This window comes from Suncus etruscus, chromosome 4 (genome assembly GCF_024139225.1).
Source record: "Suncus etruscus isolate mSunEtr1 chromosome 4, mSunEtr1.pri.cur, whole genome shotgun sequence".
Taxonomy (NCBI): Eukaryota; Metazoa; Chordata; class Mammalia; order Eulipotyphla; family Soricidae; genus Suncus; species Suncus etruscus.
The window spans coordinates 33706723-33721192 of NC_064851.1; the positions used below are offsets into that span (position 1 = coordinate 33706723).

At 35.0% G+C, this 14470-nt stretch overlaps 1 non-coding gene across 1 annotated transcript; it reads left to right on the forward strand.

Annotated features, from left to right (window-relative positions):
* Window positions 1-10664: 10664 nt before the first annotated feature.
* LOC126008058 (U1 spliceosomal RNA) lies at window positions 10665-10826 on the forward strand. Its single transcript, XR_007495478.1, has one exon. It is a non-coding gene; the product is annotated as a U1 spliceosomal RNA (small nuclear RNA).
* Window positions 10827-14470: the final 3644 nt, after the last annotated feature.

Consider the following 14470-nt stretch of genomic DNA (forward strand, 5'->3'; position numbering starts at 1 on the left):
CTATATGGAAGTCATAAAACCTGCCTTGTGATTTATTTTACTAATGAGGAAACTGAGAATTAAATAACTTGAAAAATATCACACATCTAGTAAATGGTAGCAAGAATTCAAAGGCAAATATTCTACTCTAAAGGCTGTTATAACCATACTGTAAAGCAGATACAGTCTTATTATTGGAAATGGTTCAAAACTTAATTAATTCTATAACTCACAAATCTTAACATAAATACTAAAACCAAGTAAATTTAAAAGAATTTTTTTCCTTATTATACTTTTCCTATTACAGTCTATTGGATTTTCCACTGGTATCCATTCTTGTAATTAAGAAATTGTCAGTCTCGGGCCCAGAGAGATAGCACAGAGGCGTTTGCCTTGCAAGCAGCCGATCCAGGACCAAAGGTGGTTGGTTCGAATCCTGGTGTCCCATATGGTCCCCCGTGCCTGCCAGGAGCTATTTCTGAGCAGACAGCCAGGAGTCACCCCTGAGCACTGCCGGGTGTGGCCCAAAAACCAAAAAAAAAAAAAAAAAAAAAAAAAAAAAAAGGAAATTGTCAGTCTCATGACTCTTCACATCTTCAGTAGTTTGTGATCTTATGATCACATGGCATTAAATAGGCTCCATGGGATGTAGATGCCTCCAGTTATGTGTTGATAGGGTGTCTCTTTAAGATAGAAAACATTGGTATGTGAAAACATTACAATGAAAAGTAATGTGAGTGTTTTATTGCATTTCTAGGCTAGGATTCAGGGGTCAGTACCCAGAAAGATATTTAGAAATGTTTTGTTAATACTCTAGTAAGGCCCTTTTTGATGCCTTAAGATTAGTATGGTTGGGTTGCAAAACACTCTGTACCACTTTGCTATCTGTACACAATAGATTTTTTGAAACCAGTCAGTTTAACTATTGTTTGATTCAAAATCTATGTGTGACTACATTAATCACATCTTTTAAAAAACTCAATTTCTCACATGCTTTTTAATCTAAAGCAAAATTTACAGAAGAAGAAAATTATCTTTGATACATTAGTGGCCTAGTGTTTAAAAACTTACCAGAAATGTCTATTATGATCTGTGGGCAAGTTTTAATTACAATCTTTCAGTTTTTACTTTGTGAAAAACGTTCTGCAACTCCTAGAACTCCTAGTCTTATTTTCTAATAAAATCACATCTCAAGAGGCCTAAATTTTCTTATCAATAAAATACCATTATTATTTTATTTGGTTTAAGAGCCACTTCTGAGGTAGCCAGAGCTTCTGTGCTTGGGAATAGCTCTTAAAGGTACTCAGATGATTATGTTGAATGCTGAGGATTAAACACATGTCTGTAACATGCAAGGCAAATACTTTAATCCCTCTAACTCTTTAATCCTGATCTATTAGTATATTTAGACTAATTAATATAACACACTTATATTTTTAAATAGCTGATAAATTATTAGTGTCAAAGAGATTTCAACAATAATATGTGAGTCATCACATAGGAAGTGATACTGGTGTCAGTGGTGGAGAATATGCTGAGTAAGTGAGACTATTAAGCCAATGCCCATAACTACGATTTCTCTATTTTCCATCCCAGTACCACTGCTCTGGTATCCACTTTAACACCTGGAGTGCACTGCTGGCTTGATCATCTTCTGGAGGGACAAGTCCTTCTCATTCAGCATCAATGGAGGAGGGATTCGATATAAAAAATAGATTATTTAAAAAACATAACTTGTTGACTATTTTTTTTTTGGTTTTTGGGCCACACCCGGTAACGCTCAGGGGTTACTCCTGGCTATGCGCTCAGAAGTTGCTCCTGGCTTGGGGGACCATATGGGACACCGGGGGATCGAACCGCGGTCTGTCCAAGGCTAGCGCAGGCAAGGCAGGCACCTTACCGCCCGGCCCCAACTTGTTGACTATTAACACAGATTTGATTAATTAATTCTTGCACAAAGTTTATATTGTGTCTTAAAATATTTCTCATATTTAAGACTTTCTTGCTAACATTTTAAGATGATCTTGCTAATGAACCTATTGCTTCATTGGATACCCTTTCAATGTCTGATATATTTCATATATTCTGACCTTAGTATCTAAAGAAATGCATTTGGGAAAAGTATAAAGGTTTTGGGCAAGCTAAGGCACATGATAAGATAATAAAATTAGAAGAATAAGATAATAATATTTGAAGCAAGAAATGTTGTTGTTGTTATTATTGTTGTTGTTGTGCCATAATCTGTGTTGCTCAGAGATTACTCCTGGCTCAGCATTCAGAAATTACTCCTGACAGGCTTGGGGGCATATAGGATGCATGGAACCCTGGTCAAATGCATGCAAGACAAACACCCCCCCACTGTGCTACCACTACAGCCCCCATGAACAGTTTTTTATTGTTACTTATTGTCTCAAAAGAAGCATACTTTTGTTTGTAGACTATCATTATGGTTGCTTTAGTACTTGGTATATGATTTATATTCAGATAGTATTCTTTAATCAAAATATTTAGTTCTTGCATAATTTTAAAGAAAATAACCCTGGAGTTATACATAATTGCCATATCTGTCCAAAAATAATTTTCATCTTTTTGCTTAAATCAGAAGATAATCTAAAATAAATCAATATATCTAAAATATATTAAAAGAATTATTTAAACTTAGTCACTTACATGACTAATACTAAATAGATTTTACTTTATTTAAATAGTTATCCTTTATGAAAAACTTTATTTTTAGCCAAAATGTATTATTTAATATGAAAGTAATTTCAGTAATTTGAATTAATTCATAAAGCAGAAGTTCTTTTATGTTTTGTGTCTTACTTTTTGTTTTTGTTTGTTTGATTTGGGGCCATGCCTGGTGATTTTCAAGGATTAGTTCTAGAGCTGAACTTGAGAATTTTATTGGCACTGTTCTGGGGACCATATTGGATGCCAGTGATAGAATCCTGGTCATCCACCAGCAGTGTGAGTATCCTACCCGCTGAACTATCTCTCCAACCCCACTTCAATATATTTTTCTACATCAAATAATTACTCAAACATTCCTGGTGCTGGAGAAATAGTACAAAGAGAAAGACACTTACGTTCCACACAACCAACTTGGGTCTGATCCCTAGCATACTTTATGGTCCCCTGAGCAGTTCTAGAAATTATTGCAGGAGCAACCCCTGATCACTGCCAGTTGTAACCCCAAAACAAAACAAAATAAAAAGTACTTGTATATTTATTACATAACAAAGACACTTTTGATTACAAAGTCCTATCAATCATTTTAATTAAAGTTGTTCGATTATCTTTCAGTCAGTATTATTTTTAAGTCAACTATTATTATAATCATTATGTTATAAATATTAGATAATATTGCTACTGTTATCTTATTAGAGATAAATATCCCAAGCAATTTAAATAGTGACTGGCTTGTGGCCAAATATGTATGTATATGTTTTATATATATAAAATCATTATCATCTCACTGAATCTTCACAATACTGCCCAAAATACCATGATCCCAATTTATAAATGAAAAATTGCAGTATGAAGTTAGGTATCTTCATGATGCAAAAAAAGTAAGTGAAATCAAAACTCAATTGCAGACATTTCTGACATTAAATCAAGCATATAAAGAGAAAATTTCCCAAATTGTAGATTTTTATTTCTACTTATTTATTGTGTTTTCACTCTGGAAATAACAGAAAAACAACATACAAAACTCATTACTAATGTGACTCATCATAAAAAAAGGTTATAAAAACATTTACGTATATACCAACAAGAATTATGCCGTATTTTTCTGTTCTGTCAAATAAACTTTTTGATGATAACGGACTTTATAATCCATATCCCTTCCCTGATTGCTTCTTCTAGTAAAAAATTAATTCAGTTGTAACAACAAAGTATTACTGCCTAAGTAAGTTGAGGGATGAAGGAGGGAATTAGGTAGACATCTGTTTTAGCAATAGGGAGTATGGATGATTCATATTCAAATCACAGTACATTGGGATTCAATGCTTTAGGGATATTACAATCTAAAAATACGATTGGATCAAATATACATGACTACACACTGCAAGCTTAGTGTAACATCCCCCAAGAAACCAAAATGGAAATTATAAAGGTAAGCTAAAAATTAACGTATAATTAAAAAGCTAGTACAGCAATTAAAATTCTGACCAAATCTACATATTTCTGGTTTACCCATAAAATTGTCTTCCCCTAAAACTGAGAAAATAGTTTCAAGATTTTCAACACCAGTGTTTATTCTTCACAAAACTGTAAAAACTTGGTATTCAGGGTACATAAATACCAAGTGTTAATATAGGAGGTTATAAGGAAAACAAAACAAAACCATATAATATAGATAAGATAGCTTAATAAAATAAAATCTGATTTCACTTAAGAATTAAAAAATTACTAGTAAATTTTGATTCATTTGAGAATCTTGGAGAAGGGTGTTATTGTTTGAAGTCTGACAAAGGGTCAGAATATATTTTAAGAATCACTGGTAGAATTTACTTTTGTTTTATTTGGAGGCTATGCTGGCTTCTGCTGCGTTTACTCTTGTTTTGTGCTCAGGGATCACTCCTAATAGTTCTAGAGAGGCCATATGTGGTGCCAGGGATTAGAGTAAACCCAAGAAGATTGTGCGTGTGGGGCTGGTGAGGTGGCGCTAGAGGTAAGGTGTCTGCCTTGCAAATGCTAGCCAAGGAACGACCGCGGTTCTATCCCCCGGCGTCCCATATGGTCCCCCCAAGCCAGGGGCAATTTCTGAGCGCTTAGCCAGGAGTAACCCCTGAGCATCAAACGGTTGTGGCCAAAAAAAAAAAAAGAAGAAGATTGTGCGCAAAGTATTTTGCCTTCTTCACTATCTGTCTGTTCTTACTGATGGAATTTATTCTCAGACCCAGAGAAGTAAATTAAAACCAATCACCTATGTTATCTCAATCTACACTTTTTTGACAAGGTTTTTTAAATATGTATGAATATTGCTAACTTCAATTTGATCTTAGGTGCTGTATCTGGTCCCCCAAACATCACAAGGAATAATCACTTAGCACAGAACAAAGAACATTCCCCCAAACTATTTTAAATGTTTTAATCAATATGATAATAAAATATATTGGATCTGTAGAGATATTACAGAGCATTTGCCTTGCACTAGATGACCCAACACCACATATATGTTCAGCACCCCACCCAATCCCACCAGGAGTTATCCCTGAGCACAGAATCAGAATAAGCCAAGTACCATGAGTGTAGCCCAAAGCTTCATACAAGTTATATATTTCAGAAGTGTTGTGGACTTTAATACAATACAATAATTGGAAACACCCCAATTTTGATAAAACTTTTTTGAGGATAGTACCTCAATATCTCTTCCAGCATTGATAGACAATAATGAATATGGTTATTTATGTTCCAGATATATTTTTTTTCCTTCAACATGACAAGCACTATTTTTGTACTATTGTTGTACTAAAATCTAAAGGATTTTAGATTTATTCACTACCTAGTTCAAATTCTGGTCTTTTCTAAAAGTTTTTATATGACTGATTAGACACATTTCTATTTTTATTTCCTTCCTCTACTTGCTTTACAGGCTTATTTTTCCAAAATGAAAAAAAATTAAAGACATAAATGGTCTCAGATACCATTGGAACATAATCCAATGTTCTTCCCAATTAGCCTAATTTTATAGCCTCCTTATGTATTAAAGATATATAGACACACAAGATTTATGCTGCCCTAGAGTTAACCAGAAATTGTTACCTCAGATATTTCACACTTGGAATATATTGCACCAAAAATAATATCTCTACTACTATGCATTTGATACATTTATTTCTTTATGGTAAGGTTGAGGAGTCATGGTTCTGTGCAATGCTCAGGGAGCCATAATGATACTCAACCAACTACTAGAAATGCTCAATACTAGGGTGCTGCAATACCATGATAACCAATGTGGTGGCTTTGGGAACCTGTAGCCACCAGGGCCACACCCATAGGTTTTCCAGAACTATACTTTGGTAGGGGGTTATGAGGTAACTGGGAGTGAAGTCAAGTTCTTGTTTGTGTGAAGCATGTACTCAGACTCCTGGAACATCTACCCAGGATCTGTGTGTCTTTTTCTTATATGATTTTCACAGAAATCTCTTACCTATGCAGCATCTCAAAAATTCACATTTTATTACCACTGCATTTCTAATGTTTGAGAGTTCCTTATAGAGAAAAAATATTCCAAATAAATGTTTCTTATGGATATGAATGTCTGTATGTACCTTTACACATGTACCACTGTTGGGGTAAAGTTAGGTAACTACTTTAGCTAGGTAACTGCTAAAAAAAATTTCTCCAGAATTTTTATTCACTTGTAATATATATTCAGTGTTTTTAAATGCTGTCTATGACCCAGTAGGTTTATTCTAATCCGAGGAACGAGCACACATTAGACACTTAACATCCAGATTCAATCTTGGAATAGTTTAAAGAACATAAGGAGTAAGTTTTCTCTGGATATTTTGTAGCACCCACTAATAAGCTCAACTAAGACTTGCCTTAGTATTATAAAACTCAGATTATCAAGCAAGGGGGTATTGGTAGGAAGTAAAGAGGTGTATTAAAGGTAACATAGGAGCTGTCTTGGCCACTATGCTAGTGGTAGGTAAAGTAAAAGCCTACATCAAAATTATAAATTATAGCACTATCATAACTGTATTAACTAGACTATCATATAAAAAACAGTTTTTAACATCTCTCTTCAAATTCCCCCCCCATTTTTTTCTTTTTTTGAGTCACATCCGGTGGCACTCAGGGGTTACTCCTGGCTCTATGCTCAGAAGTAGCTCCAGGCAGGCTCAAGGGATCATATGGGATGCCGGGATTCGAACCACTGACCTTCTGCATGCAAGGCAACTGCCTTACCTCCACGCTATCTCTCCGGCCCCAAATTCCTCCCTTAATATTTCAACTCTTAGAGAACAAATCCCCCAATCATTCACCCATAAAACTATATTCCATTCTTTACATTGCTGATCCAGGAAAGGATAAAAGTGTTTCAGAGCCCAAAACCTTAAAAAAAAAAGCCTATGCCTTTATTTTATATGACACTTTTACTTTATTGCTAGAAGACTAAAAATTGTTACTAAACTATATTATAAAGAAGCTAAATATATTTCAATAGAACACAATATATAAAAGACATACTGTGGCAAAATCATGTAAGTCTAATATAAATAAGAACATTTTCAATTTTTAAAAATATAAGAGATTGGATTATTTAAAGTTCCTACCAAGTTATAGTAACTTACTGAATATAATCGGATTAACATCTTATATGATGTCATAGAGGTGGAATGGTAGGGCCTTTGTCTTGCATGTGGCTGACCCAGGACGAACACAGGTTCAATCCCTGACATCCCATATGGTCCTCTCAGCCAGGAGCAATTTCTGAGCGCAGAGCTAGGAGTAACCACTGAGTGCTCCTGGGTGTGGCAAAAATCAAACAAATGAAAGAATATGATGTCATAATAATTGTAAAATAGGAAATAGGAAATTGGGATGTTGATGTTTTATGTCAGTGTTGAAAATAAGGAAAATATAAGTAACTGTAATACTTTGTGACCAGCAAGATTACCAGCACTTTATATCCAGTCCTTATTCTGTCTTAATCTAATGAAAGTAGCAGCATATCTAGTACAGATGATTACAATAGTTTGCCACATGATCTCTCTGATTTTACTCTCCCTCACTGATGTCTCTTTACAGAAAATGTTCACACAGAGGCTTTAAATAATAAATCATTCCTGATCACATCACACCCTTTTTTATGTTTTTTTCCTTCAATTATAGTGGCATACATAGTAAATCAACTATTAGTTCTTCTATAATAGGACATCCCTATATCTTTCACCTAATTGGGCATCCCCGCGATGATCTTTAAACTGAGTATTTTGCTTCTTACTCCAGCTTGTTTGCAACACTTACTCCATTTGTTTGCATGACTGTATTCTTCTCTTATTTAATCTTTGTATAATGTCAGCTTTCCGATAATGCCTTCTTACCACACAATTTTTGTGAGGGTCTTGGCCTCCCAGATGATGCTCAAGAGACCGGGAGGACCTTCCCAGGAATTATCAATGCACTTGCAAAACCTAATGGTACAAGGAGGGCACACTCAATGGTGTTCAGAGGAGCATGTAATATTCATTTCAAACCAAAGTCAGCTACTTCCAAATAATATATCATAACCCCTGTACTATCTCAGTAGCCCTCACTATACAGTTTTAAATTGCAGACTTCATCCCAAAATGACTGAAGGGTGGGGGTAATGAACACATCCAACTATTTGCAGATTGTGCTCCAAATTCTTCAATCAGAGATCACTTCTGTCAGTGCTTGGAAAACCAGATCTCAGGTAAGTTGTACAGAAAATAAGCACCTTACCTCAACTATCTCTTCACTGCCAATATCTTAATACTTTACTTGCTACTTTTTCCATGATAGAAATTTTATTATCATCCATATTTTTTATTTTTGAACCTACTAATTTCTTTTTGATTCCAAACTGGAATAGCTCTCTAAAGAAGACTTTTTTAAGTCTGCTTTCTTCACTCTCTATAATTCTAACTCCTAGAACAGGAACCTATCACATCCAATAAAAGCTAACAAATATTTTAGTATAAATGTATTAAATATATATAAATTCCATAGTATATCATTAAAATGGATGAAATCCACATCATTGTCATTACAAGACCAAGCGTTGGATTACAAAAATGTGAAGAAAGTGTTGGGTAAATGTCTCAAAGGCTGGAGCACATGTTTTGCTAGCAAGACTTACACTCATTCTCTAGAACCCAAGATCCCATGAACACTGTCAGGAGAGAGCCTCAAGCACCAAGTGAGAAGTGATACCTGAGCAAAGCAAGGTGTGTCCAAAATAAAAATGTGAAAGAACTTTTAGTGACTGCTGGTGTCCATACAAAATGTTACTGCCACTTTGGAATACAGTTTTCCTCTTTTCTTTATTCTTTTTTTTTTTAATTGGGAAACAGACCCAATGTTGTGAAATCTGTTTTTTGTTCAGTGCTCATTGGCTATTGCCATAGCCCGTGGCCTACAGGCATGATGGCTCATTGTCAGTAGAACTGCTTTGGTGCAGACCTAAACTCTCCTCTGAAAAAGGGTTTGCTGTCCTGGCAGACACTGCTGAGAAAAGGCCAGTTGTGTGCTAGGTTAGCGCTTGGCAGGATAGCAACAATGAGCTTATTAAACATTGATGCATAATGAGATTTAACAATGCTGAGTAGAGGGAGAACTGTGTACTATTATTTCCTCTTGCAGTTAAACAAGAATTTCTGGAACACACTCTATTTACCCTAAGGTGTCTTTCCCAAGCTGGAAGAATTTACAATAACATTTTTTGCTGCCTTTCCCAAGGTGGTAGAATCTACAATAATAAATTTTGACTGGTTAGTTAGTAATATGTAGGTTACGAGAATTTTTGGTCTTTTAGGAATTATTACATCTGCTCTCTTTTTACAATAGTTTCTTAGTTTAGCATTAATAGACAATGGGCTTGCATCTTGTTGATTAATAGTTTACTAGTAAAAATGATATCCATGAGAAAAGAATAAGTATTTTTGATTTCTATTTAGGGTAAATGAAGCTGATGATAGTAGTATAAAGAATATATAGAATTCATATAATGTCTAGATGGCTGTCTAATGATTGCTCTGATTCATGTTTAACCCTGTGGCTAAAAATTAGGTCATTCTTGACCTACCCAAGTTTTTATTGATAATTTTCTCTACTATTGATTATTTTGGAAGCAGAACTCTGAATAGATGGACTCAGATCCAGCATCTCATGAATGTCTCTGGTCTTTGAGTACCCAATGACCACTGACTCCTCACTCCTACCCTTCTACCAATAAACCTGTAGCTCAGTACTGCTCGACTAGATGGCCTGTGGCAAGCTATATTACTCAGGGGACCATAAGGTGCTGGGGATGCAATATATGTTCATAAATTTAAAGCCTTTTCCCATATATGGGTACCTATGACAGTTTGACACTATTAAGTTAAACAAATATATCTTATTACATGATCCAGCAAGTGGAACCTATTTAATTACACAAACTAGTTGAAAAATTATGCAGAAAACATAAGTAGGGGCGGGCAGGAAAAAAAACATAAATAGAAAATTTTATAGCTAATTTGTGCATAATTCACATTAATTAAATTATGGAGGAAGCATCATGTCTATCAAAATTAAAGATTTTAAACTAAAATATACCCAAGAAAATAATAAGTAATATTATGCATTCTAAAAGTTTAATCAGATAGCCAAAGTAGATTTGTCATATCTATCTAATCTTTCCTGTGTAGATGTTAGATCACAGATCCTAAAACATTTCCAACTCTCTAAATGCTGACAGTGACAATATTATCCATCTTTGTGTGAAAGGAAAACTTTTGAGGGGTTTGTTTTTGGTTTTTGGTTTTTGGTTCTGGTCCACATCCAGTGACACTCAGGGTTTGTTCCTGGCTATGTGCTCAGAAATCGCTCCTGACTTGGGGACCAAATGGGACGCCGGGAATCGAACCAAGTCTGTCCTGGATTGGCCACTTGCAAGGTAAACGACCTCCCGCTGTGCTATTCCTCTGGCCCCCAAAGAACTTTTGATACTTACTTAGCAGAGGAGATACCATGTTCATGAATGTTGTTTTCCCAGGGCAAGGCTCATTCATTGCATCCCGTATGTGCTCACCCCTGCGATTTCCCCAGATGTGGAGAACTCGACTGCTAATTTTGGTAGTGGGGAACTGTATTCGTGCTGTCCCCTGTGAGGGGGGGAGAGGAACTTTTGTAGGACCCTAAATATGGACCTATTCGGTAGGAGAAACAGCGGTGTAATTAGAAATTTATTGCTCTCAGTTTTTCCCAGATTTGCCTGAGAGTGAGAGATGGTGTTATCCATTTTGGAAAACCACAGGAAGATTAGAGAAATTCAAAGTTACTGAAAATATGAAAATTTGGGTAATTCTGGGGTAGCTGGATAGTTCTTGAAGCTCTGTGCCTTTCTCCCATACCTTGCCCTATACATATTTACCATATGCATATTTATTTTGTTCCTCAGCAATAGTCTTTGTAATAGTTAGGAAATGAGTATTTTAGTACTATTAGATTCATGTACTAGTAAGTTATAAAGCCTCAGAAAGGAATCATAGGAATATTTGTTTCATACATTTTGTTAGAATGAATAACAGCTAAGTCTGTGAGGGCACATGAGGTAGAGGGCATATTTAGGAAACTGATTCTTTAAATATCAGCTCATATACTAATTACAGGTAGATAGTGTCAGAATTAAGTTGAATTTTGGACATAATTTTGATGTGATCAAGTATATATGTGAGATGATTTTGAAGATTACTATTCATTGATAAAGGAAAATTAGCTGTCCATTCACAAAACTCATAAAGGAGAACTAGAGAGAGAATACAGAGGATAAGGCACCCATCTTTAAAATGTCACAGCAACTATGACAAAATTGTGACAATAGTTTGAATCTCAGCACCACTGAATATGTTTCCTTGAACAAGCAGCACCAGATAGGGCCCTCAAACACAGAGTCAAGTGAAGTCCCTGATCATTGTGTCAGAAGTGACCCCTGAGTACAGTTAGGTGCAGACCCTCAGCATAGCAGAGTGTGCTACCTTTACCACACACACACACACACACACACACACACACACACACACACACATCTTGTGAAGGAAACTTAAATATATGTTGCTGAGTAAAATAGGCAAGTATGCACACACATAGCAACAAAATGATATATTTTGTAGGCAACAAAAACCTCCTTGGTGGTTTGGGGAGGCAGTAAAAGTATCAATATTTGCCAGGACTTGGAAGACTTCAAATGACAGATGAATAGGGAGATATTATGAGAGGGAAACTACACCCCATTAAACTACATTTGTGAATACAGGACATTACACCTTTGTCAAAGCCTGCATAACTATAAAATTCTAAGAATAAAATTTTGTGTATAAAATGTTCTCTCTCTAAAAAGTGTAAACTATAGACTTTAGTTAAAATTGATCTCTCAAAATTAGATATGGGAGTAAGGATTTGGAAACTTTACTTTTCCACAAATTTACATTTACACAAATTTAAAACTGTTCAAAATAAAGTCTTGTAATTAAGTAGATTAATATATCTAGTTAAATAAAATAAATGAATAAATAAATTTTAAAATATTTGCATTTTATTTTAAAATCACCTACATACCGGGTCTATCATACCTCCTTAAAGTACATCGGGAAATTAATTCATCCAAGTGTCCTGCCTAAACTCACAAGGTTAGTATTTGACAAGTGTGTATGAGTTACTCAGAATGAATTATCTTCATAATCATCAGTTTCCACTTACACTTATCACACTAAATAAGAGGAAAACAGTAATTAAAATCTCTATACTAGGACCTGGAGAGATAGCACAGCAGCGTTTGCCTTGCAAGCAAGTGATCCAGGACCAAAGGTGGTTGGTTCGAATTCTGGTGTCCCATCTGGTCCCCGGTGCCTGCCAGGAGCTATTTCTGAGCAGACAGCCAGGAGTAACCCCTGAGCACCGCCGGGTGTGGCCCAAAAACCAAAAAATAAAATAAAATAAAAAATAAAATAAAAACTCTATAGTATAAGTTATTTTATAAAATATATGTAACAGATATTAATTATAATATATTTACTATAGTTATCTATTTATATGAAGCATAAATATATTATCTATCACCTGTACAGAGGTAGTTCTACAGAGGTAGTCCTTGTCTCATGGTAAGTAAATAAATACATCTGCATATAGTATTTGTACTCAAAAGAAATTCATCATTCAGGAAAAAATGTTGATTGAGAAATTTTTCTCATGCCATTGCAAATTATTTTGAAAACTGTAATTGTTATCTGTATGTATATAGTCTTTTGATGATAAATTCTAATATATTCTACATTTTACAGAAACTTTTATCACATAAATTCATAAACACGTATTTTCTATTTTATGTGTGTAATTAAATATTTAATCAAAATTAAATAATTATAGTAAAGAATTTTTAAATGTATCTGGGGTAGTATGTAGGCACAAGTTGAGATAAGACAGAGGAAGTCATTGAGTGTAAATTAGAGAATTCCATTCGACTGATAAGCCTTTTATGCACATCTCTGAATATTTTTTTAAGTTTCTAGATATTCTGTTATCATGACAATCCTTCTCAAAGTCTGGATTTTCAAAGTGACCTTTTTCCTGCACTGCCCAAAATAGAAATTCACTTTGTCTGTGTCTATGACAGAAATAAAACAGTCATAAAATGCATCCTCTTTACAAGTTATACAGTCCTTAATGGAATAGCATCATTGCTTCTTTCTAAAGTATAATTTCAGCTAATTAACCTTGATTTTTTTAAAGTAATCTCACAATAGAAAGAAAATTGGATAGATGTCAAAAATTATGACTAACCAGGTACAACAGATTCTCAGAAAATAAATCCTACCAAAAGACTGCAATATCCATCCTGGCTAATTGTAAGAGATTTAAAAATAAATATCTGGATATAAGTTGGTTGCCCCAGTTTCCATTGCAATGCTATATTATATTAGACTCAGAAGACAGTGCTCATTAAGATAATGTCAACAAAAATTCTAATCTATTAGTTTTCTGCTTGATTATGCTTTCTAATATAATCTAATGTTTATGGCCACAGATAACAATGAAATATGCAACCCATGTCATAAACTCCTGCTATAGAGTTTATTCACTGAGTATTTTATTGTAATTTGTTTTCAATTTCAGGTAGTTTACCATCATACCATAATGCTCATGATTTAAGTTTGCTTTTAGGAAAGAAACCTGGATGCTCAATATCCTCTAGATGATTCAACGTTGTGTAGACTCCTCTTATACTGCTCATTACCATATCGCTTAGTTTCTAGACTTAAAATTTTTCATCTTTTTAAGACTACTCTATACAAAATTTAACAGATAAAGCCTTTCTTTCCTCTTTTTTTTTTTTTTGGTTTTGGCCACACCCAGTGACACCCAGGTGTTACTCCTGGCTATAAGCTCCTGCCTCAGGGGACCACACAGGATGCCTGGGATCAAAACTGTATCCATCCTGGATAGGCCACGTGCAAGGCAAATGCCTTACTGCTGTGCTAACGTCCGGGCCCAATATGAAGCCTTTCTTCAGTAAAGTTGACCCTCACCAATGATGACTGGCCTAGAAAATGGAAAACCTTTACATCTGACTTGCCGGCTTTATATTTTTCGTTTGTTTTGGGGTCACACCCAGCGGCACTCAGGGGTTACTTCTGCTCTGCGTTCAGAAATCACTCCTGGCAGGCACAGGAGACCATATGGGATGCCTAAATTCGAACCACCGTCCATCCTGGATAGGCTGCGTGCAAGGCAAACGCCCTATTACTATACTATC